The following is a 16,433-nucleotide window of genomic DNA, read 5'->3' on the forward strand; positions in this document are numbered from 1 at the left end:
TACAGAGGGCTTTCTGACCTTAAGAGGTAATTTGCATATTTTTCAAAGATCAACTCAATCTTGCACAGTGACAGCAGACACAATAGAAAACATGATTCTGAGGGATGGCACAGTACCTGAGGCACCAGAGAACAGGCTGTGTGCATACTTGAGCCAGGATGAAGGCAGAAACACCAGCTATAGGTACAGAGACCAAGAGGACACCCAAATCCATGGTTCACAACTTAAAAGGCAATTTCAGACCCTTCTGCATTCACTGGATGGTCTGTGTATGATCTACCTGTCTCTGAAGGGTAGCTTGAGATTGGCAAGGTCAGAACAACACAGACCTCACATCAGTCACCAGGCTATTATGGCCAGGCTGTTAACACCAGGTATGTTGCAGTCCCTACTAGTAGTCAATTGGATGAACCCAAAGCACAGGCTGAAGTCCTGGCACCTGGTTGATCATATGAGGCTAATGGCCTGCATGCTGGCTGGTCCATGCCACCGTTGCTCTCGTAGACACAGCTGGGCACAGCCAGAGCTGTAGCCACTGCCAGACTCCATTCCTGATGTGACCTTTGGTGGTCCTTACTCTTTTTTCTATTAACTTTACTGGCCTCATTGTATCAGCATACACTCCTCATGAGGCAGTGAGGACCCAGCTATTGACTATCTAAATTTTACATGAATTTGGTGCTACAGAATCACTGAATCACAGAATCTTAAGGGTTGGAAGGGATCTGAAAAGTTCATCTAGTCCAACCCCCCTGCCAGAGCGGGACCATCTAGACTAAGTCACACAGGAACTCATCCAGGTGGGTTTTGAATGTCTCCAGAGGAGACTCAACAACCCATCTGAAGGCTTTATAACATCAGCAAATTCTGGGGTCAAGGATGCTTGCCTTGGAGAGGATGGTGTGCTCGTCAGTTAAGTTCTGGAGACACTAGCATTACTGAGGCATGCTGCTTCAAAAAGCTCAATATTTTCAATGATTTACCTTAGTCAGTTCATGTTTTTAAGCACTGTGCTTGAAAGTGACTTTTTGTGTGTGTGTGTAAGACTCTTACCTTTTTCACATACTCAAATAACCAGAATCATTACTGCAACTTTGCATTTATAATGTTCACCATTCATTTGAGGCCCAGAACAGATAAGAAACGCCTGCAGTATGCTGAACTACAGAAGCACAATATTTTTCTTACGATGGGTACTGCCCAAAAAAGCGCTGACATCTAGTGAGTAAAGGTTTGTAGGAACTGCAAATCCCCAAAGGGCTGAAACAAGACTCTTTTCTTTTTTTTTTTTTCCTTTTTTAAAGCCATGGCCCAGTGCCAAGAGGATGCCGTTCTGTTACAGCATTGCAGTGAAGTGGTTAGGGTCAGAATTGCATTTAGGCACAGTCATTATTGGATAAGTGCCCATCCGACTTCATTCATTCACATACAGTACATATGCTTATAATGCATTTCAAGGCCACTGTTACATGGACTTGAAACCAAAAGAGAGAACAATAAAGATTTAACCAACCAGCATAGCTGGTTCTTTTCCCAGTCTCTGAACTCTATCCAGAAGACACAGCCAGATGTTGCTTGAAGAAAGAGCCCATAATCCAGAGAATGTAAGAAGAAGGTGGAGAGAAAATTTTTTTGGGACATCAGCTAAATAAAAAAACAGTCTTGCTTACATGTGGGACTAAGGAACCTACAAATGTGCACAGGATGAAACTTTATCCTCAGCTTCAGGCATACGTTTCTCAGAAAATCACTAACTTCCAGCACAGCCTCTGATACTGGTCTGTTAGACACAGGAACCCTGAACTTGTACTTCCACTTCACATAATGTTCTGATATTTTAAGAAAATGGATTTATAAAATTCTTGTACATGGATTCTTGCAATCAGTACTTATGTGGCTGTGAAATTAAGATTCTTGTAAGAAGTAATTTCAAAAATCTCCTTCAGGCTACATCTATACTAGGAAGTGCAGTGTCGTGAAAAGATGTGTTGTATGAGCAGAGGCAGAAAGAGCTGTGGCGGTCCAGCCTGGAGAAGGGAAGGCTCAGGATGGGTCTTACAGATGTGATGGTAAGGGGAAGTAAGATGGAAGTAAGATGGAATTTCCAGTGACAGAGCAAGAGGCTCTTGGAACTAATTGAAATACAGGAAATTCTGTGTAGGTGTAGAAAAAGGTGTTTTTTTTTAATGTGAAAGTGATTGAACGCTGAAACAGATTGCCCAGAGAGGTTGTGGAATCTCCAGCTTTGGAGATATTCAAAACTCTATTGGATGCAATCCTGTGCAAGATGCTATAACTGACTATGTTCAACTGTCTGGTTCAACAGTCTATTTCAACTGTAATTGAACTAGATGGACTCTGGAGGTGTCATCCAGCTTAGATCTGTGGTTCCATGGTCTGTAAACTAGCAGTGATTTGGCAGATACAGGACAAAGCAGGCAGTCTATGTTGGTGGGGTGCTGTGCTCAGCCTATTCAGCTAGATTACTTTTTGTTCAGTGTCACCTAACACAGTTTTACAATTTCTGACACCCCAGCTATTGTCTCTGAACGCTGCTACACTAGGGCATTTAAAGCTATAAAGTCTTCCTGTTAAGAGCTTCATCGCTCTGTGCAAGTGTCCTACATATGGCCTTGCATTCCTGGAAAATGCCTTCAGACTGAGTTTCCTTCCTCTGGTTTTAAGTGCTTTCAAGTTGTGTTAGTCATTCTGGAGGTTCAGGGGTCCTATTTGAGAGACCAAGAAGCTGGACACTTAGGAATATTACGCCCAAATGCAGTATTATTATCTGATCCTTATACGATTAGTAAAATAATTTTTGTTGACAAGTCTACAAAGCACATATTTGACACTCTTTCTCCATTACAGAAACTTCACTCTTTAATGCTGAAATGTCAGCCAAATAATATGAAGTGATATCTTCCGATTAGAGCTAGATTTTTAAAATAACCACTCTATCTATTAATCAGATTTATGTGTACTTCAGTAAATACCAACAGAAGTACTCAACATAGGAAGGTTTAGAAAACAGAAAATTAATTTTAATACCGAAAACTTTTCAATTTTTTTTTTTATGACAACTCTGTAGTACACCTTGGATCAAGCCACAGCATGTCAAGAATATGGGATGAAACCCTACACAGACAAGTAGGCCAGGATTTCATGTTTGAACTGTAACTGGCAAGACTTAAATGTCAAAAATATTAATTTAGTTTGGAATTATTGATGGAACAAGAATATGTGAACTGCTGTTTTTAAGACACATTTTGAGAATTATGAGAACTATTTTAAGAAATACACTCATTTTAACTATTTGGTAAAATTTTTGGCCTTGATTGTTGTCTCACAGTAACCTTGAACAGTATGGGGCTTGCTAGGTCATGGAGTTTAGTCTTGTCTTTTAATGATCAACCACTTTATAATAATAATGTCTTTCATTCATTTATCCAGGGATGTCCTGAATGCTTCTTGTTTTTATTAGTCTAAAGCAAAATCTGTCCAGTTATCCAGTTAATGCTGGTATTTCGAGTGTGTTGTGTCATTTCTGCACTAATACTCTGGTAGAACTGAAAAAGCAAACTGGCTAGAATAACATGACCTAGCACTAAATTACTAGGGAAGAGCTAACCTTTGTAAATCAAAGAGGCTGAATACAGCTGTGCATAAACAGGAAAACTCTGCAGCTGCTTTGCTGTCCAGTGATCTAGCCTGTGAGCACACTGTCTGACATTAACGGATGAGAGTTTCTCTTAGAGCTTAATATAAATCTGTGGCTGGCCCTCAGTACTATGTTTAAGTATCTTATTGCTTTTGGGCCATATTCGTGGTATTAAGAAATATTTTATGTGTGACTTAAACAAAGTTCCTTTCTGTTAAAGCAACACTTAAAAAGCTTCAAGGTATTTCTCAAGTGTTGAATGTCCCTTACAAGTTGATACCTACTAAATATCGGTCTAATAATTTTTAATATCTCATGATATGTACCATACGCTATTAAAAGATATTCAACTGCTAAGTTGTGTACATTTTTCTTTTGATGATATATCACTAACATATTCTGGTTGTAATTTAAAATGAAGAGGTTGATCTTCGCCCTAGCTTTATTTGTTGAAATAAATTGCTAAGAGGCTGTATATATACATTTTCATTTTATGTTACTAAAAAATCTCAAGCAATGACACCATAAAGGAAAAAAAGAAGTACCTGTTTTCACAGGGTCAAGACATTCAGCTGTCTGCTAGATTTAATTTTTTCTGGGCCAATGGAACAAGGCATGCCTGGAATACACTCTTGATTAGCATGGCATCACTAGAAGCTTAAGGTGTCTTTCTTTCCTGCAATGTATCTTTCATGGTAAGTACTGTGAAAGTCATCTTTACAGCTCTCATCAATCTTAAAGCACTCTGGAGAGACATTTTAATCCCTGTGTACAGATGGTGCAGATATATCACTGAGAACTGAAAGGACCTCCTGAAAACTACTCAGCAGGTCAGCAGCAAAATTGGCATCTGTAGATTCCTCCTTGAAAATGTCCTATTTATCCAGACATGCTATTTCAAAAAATGTTGTCACTTTGAAATCATTGCCAAGCATTTCCTTTGCCTACCTTCTTGCTCTTATCCTCATGGGCTAGGTGCAAGATTGTCCTTTCAGACTTAGACAGCCAGGAGTGATGCAAACAGACACATTCCTAATCACTTCACTGTTTTTATGTCTGTCTGGGTTTTTATGTCAAGGAGACAGAAAAAAGCAACTAAAGCAATTGTGGGTGCACGATTCTATACAATGATTAATGAATTAAGGTCAAAAAGTTATTATCCGTTGAAGTTTAACTTCTAATTCTGTAGATAACTGTGCAATTACTTCAGACTGTTGAAACTGCTTGGGGTTTTTTTTGGCTTGTACTACGTGTTTGCATCTAGCCAGGTGTATATCTGTAGTTCAGCTTCAAAGACTAGAGAAAGAAAACCATCATCACAAACTTCGGTGGTGCAATATTGACAGCCTCAGCCTGACGAACAAACTGCTCTCAATGTGACATCTCAATGGCAGACAAAGGTGGAAAGGAATCCCCTGGTTATACTAAGTGTAAATATATGTGTCAGTTGTACCCCAAAGGGATTTTTCCTGGCACAGCTTAGACAATGGCGTGACAAGTTTTCTAGGATGAAATGCATTTGTCAAGAGTTGGGATATATTTAAAAAAAATTAATCTAACTATCTGCATTAATTTTGCAGGCTTCTATTCTCTAGACTATGCCTTCACAGCAGAAGCAGCCTACACTCTTACTCTAGTGCTACTCCTCAACCTTGCTTTTGCTGCACAAGCAAATCGCTCAATCAAATGTTCTCTCAGATAAGGTTAAATGGCCAAACTGAGTAAGACTGGTAGCACTTCCCCATTTTAATGTGAATGCATTAATTTTAGCAAAAGCTACATATCTAGCACTTTTCCAGAATTTCCAGAACAGAGCAATTTCTCCCACTATCCACTGGGAAAGCATCAGAGTGGTTCAGCACATGAGTACAGGAAACATATCCAGAAATCCTATCAACGTGCTTGTATGATAACAGCACTGATGAGAACAGATCTGATTATCTAGTGTATTAAAAAAGATGCCAATCACTGCAAGTTTGCCGGTCAAACCATAACTTCAGTGGCATATAAAGACAAATAATGCTAGTTAAGTAAGAATAAAAGTTGTTATAGTTCTATTTATGTGAACTTTATGAAAAGCAAGGAATGGAAAGTTACGCACTGTTACGCATGTGTGTGAAAAAATTGATAATTTCTTTATTATACTTAAATGTTATTGACCAGATTGTTACTTGTAATTTAATGAGGCTGTAATCATTCATTTTAAAGCAACTTTAGCAGATGAGGGTTTGGTTTTGATACTGAACACAATATCAACTGTGTTCACAACTGAACACAGTAGAAATTGGAAGAAAAAACAATATTTGTGTAGCTGTCGTAGCATAGGGACAAGATTTTGAATAATAGAGGTTCAGATTTAAACTTTAATTTTGACAACAAATTTTTAAATATCCTGACTATTCAGCAGGTCTTTCTGGTGCCAGTGCCACATATGATCTTAGCACACTATACCTCAAGGAGATTCCTTACCAATTGCTTTCACATTTTCTCCGGTAAACATATCTGGTGGGTCCTCTGCACTTACTAACAGCTGTCATATTTAAACATGTATCAAAATTCTTGTGATGGTCTTTTAGCCATTCCTGAGGGATGCTTATATTTGGGCAGAAGTTGTGATTTCCATTTGCCACATATCTGGTATCATAATGCTTCTAAGGCATGGAGGGAAACTAGTACTTGAATTTATCAACCAGGATCCATATTCAGATGGTGTCAGAATCTATCTCTTCTTCTTGTAGAAATACTGAATTTCCAATGTTTCCATTTACATGTTTTCACATCACCAATGGGTAAATGTGATGTATTATAACAACAAAATTTCTTGTGGTATCTCAGATGAACCAGAAGTGTCCCACAGGAAAATAGCAGACATGCTAGCAGATGGGAATGATGCCACAACTTGGACTATGGCTCTGGAGAAGCAGAAAAAGCACATTAAAGAGTTCTCAAACTATGGAAAGGAAATAAAATAGAAAAATATTGTCCTAGCAAGACTGGAACTTACATATTTGGTGAATGGCATAGTGCAAATTAACTGAAGAATGTGTTCACCTGAGTAAATGTCAAAGTAAAAGCTAATATGAACAGCAGTACTTCAAATACCAGTACTCAAAGTAGAGAGATTCCTGGAACAGTTTATCCATATCCCAGTCATAGGCAGCCTTTGTAATTGTGTTGTCAAAATAGTCATTTCAGGAAAACTAAAGATGACTAGGAGAAGTGACACACTTTAACAACATTGAGAAGTAAAAAGAAGTATACACAAAAGTATCTGTTCTTCATAATCCAGTTCCAAACAGGTTTGTTAAATAATTTGTTGATGTCACTTAAGAAAGGTAAGAGAAAATGCTTTGGTGACTTGTGGAGGAGTTACTTCTAATTCAAAAAAGGAAACAAAAAAAAAAAAATTACAAAAATTACTAATACTCTCAGTAGAACGCAGACTTGAAAGCCTTCAGAAAATCTGCTTTGGAAATGATAGGATCATAGAATCATTTGTGTTGGAAAAGCCCTTCAAGATCATCGAGTCCAACCACTAACACTGCCACGTCCATCACTAAACCATGTCCCTCAGCACCTTATCTATGCATCTTTTAAATATCTCCAGGAATGATGACTCCATCACTTCCCTGGGCAGCCTATTCCAATCCACCAGTCCAGTTGGTGGCTGATCACCAGTGGTGTTCCCATGGGCTCCGTGTTGTTTGTTCTGTTCTGTTCTGTTTGACATTTTTATCAGTGTTCTGGATGAGGGGATCGAAATACCCTCAGTAAGTTTGCAGGTGACAACAAGCTGAGTGAATGTGTAAATCTGCTTGAGGACTGGAAGGCTTTTTAGAAGGACCAAGACACGCTGGAACAATGGGCCAAGGCAAATGCTATGAGGTTTAACTAGGTCAAGTACTGGGTCTTACAGTTGGGCTACAACAAACCCAGACAACACTGTAGGCTTGGGGCAGAGTGGCTGCAAAGCTGCCCAAAGGAAAAGGACCTGGGAATGTTAATGAACAGCTGTCTGAACATGAGCTACCAATGTGTCCAGGTGGCCAAGAAGGCCCATGGCATCCTGGCTTGTATCAGAAACAGTGTGGCCAGCAGGGCCAGGGAAGTGATTGTCTCCCTGTACTTGGTGTTGATGAGGCCACATCTCAAGTACAGTATTCAGTTTCAGGTCCCTCACTAAAGGAAAGACATTGAGGTGTTGAAGTGTGTCCAGAGAAGGGCAAAGAAGCTGGTGAAGAGTCTGGAGCATGTTTTATGAGGTTAGTTGGTCTTCTCTAGTACTCATGGTCACATACCATCAGCTCCCAGGATACGTGTATGTCCAGTTTGTTTCCTGACAGGATTCTCCTTTACTAAGGATAAGACTCCATTGCTCCAGACCTTTCCTTTGGTCTTATGAATCTGAGATTTCTGAAGGTCTGTCCAGCCAGTAAAGATTGAAGCCAAGAAGGCATTTACTACCTTGGACCTTTCCAGATTTCTTGTCAGAAGTTCCTCTGTCCCATTAAAATTTCTGGACTTCCTTTTGTGGCTGAGGTACTTGTAGAAGCTTTTCTTTTTGCTCTTCTTCCAGTTGAGTATGTACTCATGTTGGTTCTTTGATCATCTGCATCAGAAAGCTGTCATCAACGCGCTTCAGAAACTTCCTGAATTGCTGTGCTCATATCATACCACACCCTTTCCTTGCCAACAGTCTACCACTTCCTCACTTCATTGTTGATCATTCTCACCTTCCCCGGCTACTCAGAGTTTAAAGCTGTCTTCACCAATGTGGCCAGGCTTTTGATTCCTTTAGTTAGGTGGATCCCAGCTCTTCCAAGTAGTCCTTGGTCCTCAAAGGAGGTGGCATGATTGTAAAATATAAATCTTTGTTGTTAAAACTAGCAATGGAACCAGCTGTTTACTTGCAGGATCCATCCAGTCCTCCTGAAGTACTTCATCATCATCTGTGGGATTGAGAAGACACTATCAGGGCTTCCATTAACCTTGGTCATCACCTCTGGAGTGATGCATTCATGCATTATATGCTCTATTGCCCCTGACAATATCATTGTTTACCCATTGGAAAAAGAGCAGGGGATAGCAATGCCAGGGCTGGACAAGCCTTGTCAGTCTCTCCAAACAATCTCTGATCCAAATTCCTGTCATGCAAGAAACATCCCTAAGCAGCAGGTCAGGTGAGCAGAGAGCCACTTCTTCCTGCAGAAGGGAGTCTCCTACTGCTGCCTCCCAGTGCTGCTGCAGGGCTCAGGTTCCACCACTCAGACATGGACACAGATTCCAACACCTCCTCTGTCCTCAAGACCCCGTCCTGAAAGTTGTATGCTGTAGTTGTGCTCTTATGTTGTATTGCATTATAACCTCCAGTAAAACTTTACCAAAGCAGTGAAAGATGTGATAGTCATTAACAATTGTGTTGTGTACTGAGGTAGCTATAAAAACGTATTTTAAAAACTGAGCAAAAATGCGAGCCAGAGGCTTCCCAGTAATATTGCTTCTCATCATTTATAGTGGCTTATGATCTTGCAAGGATGAATCCTTTGCTACAGAGCATTACCTCAACAACACAGTCCAATTATTGTTGATGGTTAATAAAATCCCAGAAGTTTATAAGAAACCATCACTAAATATATGGTACACGACTTCTCGTTGAAAGCCACATCCAAATGAACTAACCAAACTGTGTGCTGTACTCCAGTTTGAGAACATTTTGTTTTCCTAGTATGTGTAACACAGCAGGTACTGAAGACATTTTGGATGTTTTCAACCACTCCATTTTCCTTGCCTGAAATGTGGTCTCTTTAGCAATATGATACTACAAAAACCTCCTGTTTCAGAAGAAGTATCTGCATACCAAATTTGAAGGGCTAAAGCACAATGTTTTATTATTATGTTATTTTTATCATAGCCCATAGAAAATAGAGTCACCAAATCTTTCTCCATAGGAAGACTGGCTATATGCAAACCATTATTGCCAGGTGATTGTTTAACACTGGTCCTCAAAATATTCAGTGGCAGAGTCCACAATTTCCTCAGACAGTCTATTCCAATCCTTGCTCTGCTCACTGACAGGGTTCATTACTTGGGTTTCAGCTGCAGTGCCTGCAATCTCAGCCTGCTAAAGTCAGAACAGTGTGTTCTATTTATTACCTTTTACATATTTGAAGAGTGTTATCATCCCCTCCAGTCACCCCTTCTCCCACCTAAACATTCCAAATTCCTTTGACATATTTTTTTCCATAGATCATACTTTCTAGACCTCTGATCATACTTTGTACTTTTTCCAAATAGTCTATACATCCCTTGAATAAAGACCTTGAATACATAACATTGCACTCCTGCTGTGGTTTTATCATATTGAGTAGACGTACCTTATAAATGAATTTTCTGTTTATACATCTCAGAAGGTGATTTGCCTTTTTCCCCAGCCACATGACATTGTCTTTTCATGCAGAGTTCCTGATGTATTATAACCCTCTGAGATTTTCCTGAAGAATTGCTATCCAACCTATTGATCAGATTATTTATACAGACTATTCTATATGCCTGAATATGTTCATTGACCTATGTCCTATTTTTTGGACTATGTTTCCAGTTTGTGAGGCTTGTAATACTGCTTTCTAGTGTGCTTGAGAGTCTTCCCAACTTTTTGTTATTCATATTATCATGTTATCGTATTATAAAGACAATCTCATCTCTATCCAAAACCCCTACATTGGCTCTAAGCAAACAGAAACCCTGCTTACCATTACACTTTAGTCTTGCACTGATCTTGCTCTGTAGTTTGCTAAGACTATATTTCTTAAAATTGCTTATGAGTACGTTATGTGAGAAACTGTCAAAATTCTGACAAAATTCAAGAGATATCTGGCATCTATTGACTCTCATCTGTCCATAAGGCCTCCTACTCTGTCATGAGTAGAAGTCAAGCTAGTTTGGAGACTTTTATTCTCAGCAAATCCACGTTGGCTCTTATTTACCTCCCTGTTATCTTCCAAGTGCTTACAAATAGTTTAGCTGATTATTGTTCCAGTACTTTTCCAGGAACTGAGGTTAAGATGATTCCTCTGCAAGTCCCTGACTCTTTCTTTCCCATTTCTAAAGGTAGGCTCCGTATTTGCCATTTTCCAGGCTCTCAGAACTTCACCATTCCCTTGTGTGTTCTCAAAGACAACCGCTAGTAGCTTGGAAATAATCTCAGCCAGTTTTGTAAGTGCTTTCAGGTGATTTACAGCAGAGACAGCTGATTTGACAACGCTCTATTTGGATGAGTATTCCTCAATTTTCGTTTTCCTATTCTATCTTTAATTGCCCTCTTTTTGTTACTGATATTAACTGTGGTAAACTGACCAGATGACAATGCAGTGCCATTGTGGTCTCATATATTCTTACTGACTCCATTTATAAGATCTTTACAGTGTTTACTTCCCTTTTAAATGTTTCAGAAGAGAAAAGAAAACTTAATCCTAACAAATAAGTAGATGGAGACATATTGTGATGATATTATATACATCACAATAGATTAAAAGTCATGCTCTCCAGGTCATTGTTATTAATGTTAGGGAAAGCAAAACCAGCTGTCAGATTAAGGCAAATAATCTGAATAATTTCTCAGGTCTGAATGTGTGGATTAACTACAATTACAGTTCAGTAAATTTTTGTTGCTACTGTATACAATTTGTATCAATTAGCAGCTCTTCCAGTGACACATATTATAACAAGTCTGTAAAAAGTGTTAAATAAATGAAAGATAATGAGCAGGCTTACAATGTAGCCTCATGGACTTGATGAAGAAATGCTCACTATTTTTATACTTAAAAAAAAAAGAAAAGAAAAAAGAAAGAGTTAAAAATAAAATTTCCAAAAGACAGAGGAATAATACAGGTTACGCCAACTTTTTCAGGATGCATAAATCCTTGCATAAATCCTTCTGATGGGAAAGTCTTTAAATCTTCAGCTTCTAGGAAAAGAAAGTATGTTGATTCTGGCACTGGCTGTTAACCATCTACCTATCATTTTTCATGAGTTGCTACAGATTAAGCCAGTTAGGCAAACATGTTAAAATTCCTCCTTGTGGAAATGTATAAAAATCTGTCAGGTTTGTTTAGAGACTTCTAGCTTCACCAACTTATTATTTAGCTAAACAGAGAAACCTGCCTTGAGTAGTCCTTTGAGCTAGTCATTTCAATTCACAGATGCAGCACTCACATTCTAGCCATATGAAAGAAATGACAACATCTTTCACAAATCTTATCCTATTGTAGTACTGAATTCTGCTTTTGGGACTTGATTCAGTTAAAGCTTATCATTGTGAGAATAGCTCTATCTGTTAGATTGTATTAGGTATTAGTCAGTCTTGGAGACATGTGTGTCTTACTGACCTGCCCCAACTGGAAGCAACTGCATCAAATGATGAGGTGTCAGGAGACTCAGCTGGACAGTAGCAATGGGGAGTTACAGCCACCATTCTCCTGTCCGTTATGCAGGACAAACCCATCCCTATCTGTTGTGGTCTAGGCTCATCTAGGAACAAAGGACTATGATCAGCCATAAGTAACAAGTTTGAATGTCACAAATAGCCAGGTCAGTGAATCCTGATCAGAGAGATCCTCAGTCACCTGCTGTGCTGGACAGTTCAGACCAATGCTTTGAATTGCCAGTAAAAATAGGCCCAAGTAGGATTTCTGCCAGTCAAACTATTTCTTTTGTCAGATCATGTTCAGGAACTCTGTATTTCCAGGATTCACATTTCACAAACAACTCTGCCATATGGAAGGGATGGGAATTCCTAGGCTTCCTCCATTTATCTTCTAGTCTTAGGGCCAAGGCTCTCAAGGCTTCCAGACACCTTTGTCCATGAAGAAGAACTGGCTATGGGAAGGAAAAGTTATTTCCAGGGAAATATTTTTAAAATTAAGTTTTCTCTCTGCTGTATAGAGAAGACCTTTAAAAATATTAAAAGTGTTTCCCAAGAGAAATAAATTCTCTTGATGATCACTAACTGAAAATAAACTGAGAGCAGCTGAGGGATGAAGGTTATGAGAGGACTGTAATATTGTCTGGTACATTCGACATTCTGATAGTTAGAGATTTATAATGTGACAAATATAAACCATATATCCAAAAGTTTCTGCAATAACTGTCTGCCTTTGGCTGAATAGTTTTAGCAAAAATCAGACAAGATAGCTCAGTTGCTGATCCAAAACTGATAAAGATATTGGTTTACATGAATAAAACAAAAATCAAGGGAACAACCTCTACCCACCAGTCTTTCCACAAGAACTTCAAATTTGCCAGGAAGAATAGTCTTTCCATCAGAAAGAACTTTAAAAGAAAAACCTACAAAAATAAATAAGCAAATAAACAAAAAAGTTTTAAAGGAAATCTTATTTTCATTTCCCTAGGAAAGAGGATGATGAACATACTGGAAGTTTGTGCATGCTGGTTATACGTCACCCAGCTTTGCACCCATCTGTCCTGTGTATTGAATAAGGCAAGACGGTTAAGGATGGAAGCAGATCAAAACGAACAATTTGGAACAGAGAAACAAAGACTCTGCCGGTGGGTAGGACAAATAAGAGACAAATTAAGATGCACCTTAGGAGTTCAATGTTTATCAACTTTAACATTTTGTGTGCATTATAGTGTGTAATGTATGCATGTGCTCCCTTTTTGCAACAGGCTGTGTTTTGAGAGGGTTTATAACAGTCAGGTAGCTGCACACAGCTAGGTGACATCCAACCCCATTTCAGGCCAAAACCTGCTCCTGCACTGCAGAGCAGGGAGAGGGAAATACAAGCATGACTGGGTTGTTTATCAAGTGAGCAGGGACCAACGTGACTGGCATTAAGCCAGATCTAAGCTATTCAGTCCTGTAGAGCTGCCTAGGTTTCCACACCAAGCTCTCCAGCATGGTAGAGCATTAAATGTAGTAGTAGTTCCACATCATTAAGTGTTTTGCCCATGTTAAATTCCCCTGCAATCTGTGATATTCTGGATCCAAACACCAGTAGCCAGGAGCTCCAGGGCTCAGCTCTGGTCTGTCAGAATTTATTTGCTCAGCATCTGGATGTAGGAAGTTCAACACCGAGATTTCTATCTGGTTCAGCCTTAATCTGGCCTAGCCAACATGTTCCACTACCATTATCCAGAATAACTCAATCTCGTAACATACTGGATACCAGAGAACTGACTATAGAGACAAGAAATAAAGTTCTTTCTCCATGCTGTTACTTGAAGGAGAGAAGTAAAACAGCAGAAGTTTAATTTATGATCCAGCGCTGGAAAGTACTTCTTGTATTATTGATTCAAGTCCCCTGCTACTTCAGAAACCACTTCATCTAATGCTGTTCATAAATTTATCTCAAAATTGGTTAGATTTCTAGCTCATACTATAGCCCCAGGAAAGTAATTACAGAATAGCATTGCTTTGATTATTTGAATTATTATGGTTTCCAGACACAAGTTCCTGGCTGGTTTATGCATGGTAGTTCCTGCGCCAACATTGTTCTTTAACTTAGATATCCCTTCCCTTTCCACTTTATTTAATCTCTTGATGTATTCATAGTAATTTAAAGGACAAAACAAATGACTCTTTTATCTACAGTTGTATTTCTCCAAAGATGTGTTATACAGATCTCAATTCAAAGAAAAGCCAAGATAAGCTGATACTTTGGCATCAGGTTAAGAAAACATTCTCATATTCAAGCTGGGACAAATAAGTGAAATATGTGGGCTGGCAAATACCTGTTATCTCCCTACCCATACATATTATCCATCCTACTCATTGTTGCCCTGATCCAAGGAGCAATATTTCAGCACTTCTGAACACTGGAAAGTGCTGCCAGAGGAGAGGATCCTACAAAAGGCCCTGGAGCTCTTTTCTTCATAGGAGGCAGAAGTGCATTCAGGGTCCTTCAACATACAGAAATAAGGAAACTGTGTCATTCTAGGACTGTGTAAAATGAAGATACCTGTAAGAACAAGTAAAATCTTATGAACTGAAGGATATGACATTGACCCATCTTTTCTTCTTTTTTTTTTTTTTTGGTGTGTGTGTGTGTGTGTGAAACAGAGATTGCAGATGTCATGAGATGCCTGGACTAGACAGGCTCAACTGAGACAGCTGGGAAATTTTCCATTGGATTGTTTCCATTTTTTCCAATGAGTTTTGAATCAGGGCCCAAAATTAATAAACATGCCAGAGTGACGTAGGTTCTTGGCTCGCTAGATAGAGGAATATGGTTGGTTTTTGAAGCATCATCCAGCTATCTTCAAGGGAGAAATCCTTCCATCTACTGTCCCAAAAACATGGTGTTCATATCCTTTAAATGTTTTCTTTAACTGTTAGAATCTCCCATGGAATTTGCAGTGATGCAAGCAACTCTTTGAGGGGCTTTACATTCTCCTCAAAGCCTGACCCAATATGTCAGTCAGAAGAGAAGTTGTCACTTTTAGGCCAATGCATGTGGGTTAGAAGGGCATACTATATAGATCTTCTTTGCCATTTGAGGCTAAAACAAACAAACCCATAAAACCTTCAATCGGATTGAGAAACCCTTGAGAGAAGCCACCTACTGGTCAAGCTATTCTATCCTTTTGAAAAACATGCAAGACCTGCAAGTTTAAATCAAAGCCAGGGAAGAAAGAAGTCTCTACCTCAAAACTGTCACAGTGTGATCCTTTAGACATCTGATTTATGTTATGTTATGTGAGTGTGCCCAATTTGATCCAAAGACCAAAGTGCAAATCTTGGAGTTTTGTCAATGAATGTCCAACCTTTTCTTACAGGATTGTAACATAATTTGAGTCCTTTATACAAGGATGCTATTTATATTAACTAATTGCTTGTGTTGGAAAAATGTCTTGATACAAGGATTTCATTTTCTCTTGTTCTTAAAACAAAGTTTTGTTCTGTGAAGTCTTTTTATAATCTTGACACACATGCAAGCAGAATGTATAGGCTATTCACAGCAAGATCTGTAAATAGTTTCCAGTTCCTACTTTTGTTTAAACTGGCATTAGCAAAAGTACATTATATTCTACTTTACAAGTAGAGTTTTATTTATTACTTTTAGAAAAACAGCCTTACTATGTAAAAATATATTAACTATCTTAGCTCATATTGTACACAGAAGCTTGAATAGTCTTTGCCACTGACACAAAATGTCAGAAATCAGAAACAGATGTTAATTACTAGGAACACATATGAGGTTTCAGAGGAGAATGGATACAGTGCATTCCAGAGGGCATACAGTATGTTTTTCCATGAAGATTAATGGCTATTATAAAGGCATTGTGTTCCGTGAACTCACATATCACTAACTTACCTTGAAAGTGAAGCAATCCATTTTTACAGGCTGACATAATTTAGAAGAATATGAAGGGGTCAGTGTGACTGATAGGAGGCTCAGATTGTACTAGATACTTTCTTCCACATTTTGTTTTGCAATGTTGTGGCTCTTGCCTTTATCCATTTCCTTGTTTTCCTCTGCCTCCATTAATCATTCAGGTACCACCGAATCATAGAACGGTATATATACTTTTAGCCTATTATGCTTGACACAAATGAAAATATATTATCACATTATCAGAAACCATAAATTCCGTACTTGAAAATCAGACCTCTGTTAAACATAAGGAAAAATTGCCAACTGTGTGGTTTCAACCGTTTGGCAAATGACCAGCACTTAAATTGTGAGTTTGATATTTTGATCTAAAAGTCTTTAAAAACACACAATATCAACTTCTCTTGTTTATCTGTGTAGTCTTG

This window comes from Colius striatus, chromosome 2 (genome assembly GCF_028858725.1).
Source record: "Colius striatus isolate bColStr4 chromosome 2, bColStr4.1.hap1, whole genome shotgun sequence".
Lineage (NCBI taxonomy): Eukaryota > Metazoa > Chordata > Aves > Coliiformes > Coliidae > Colius > Colius striatus.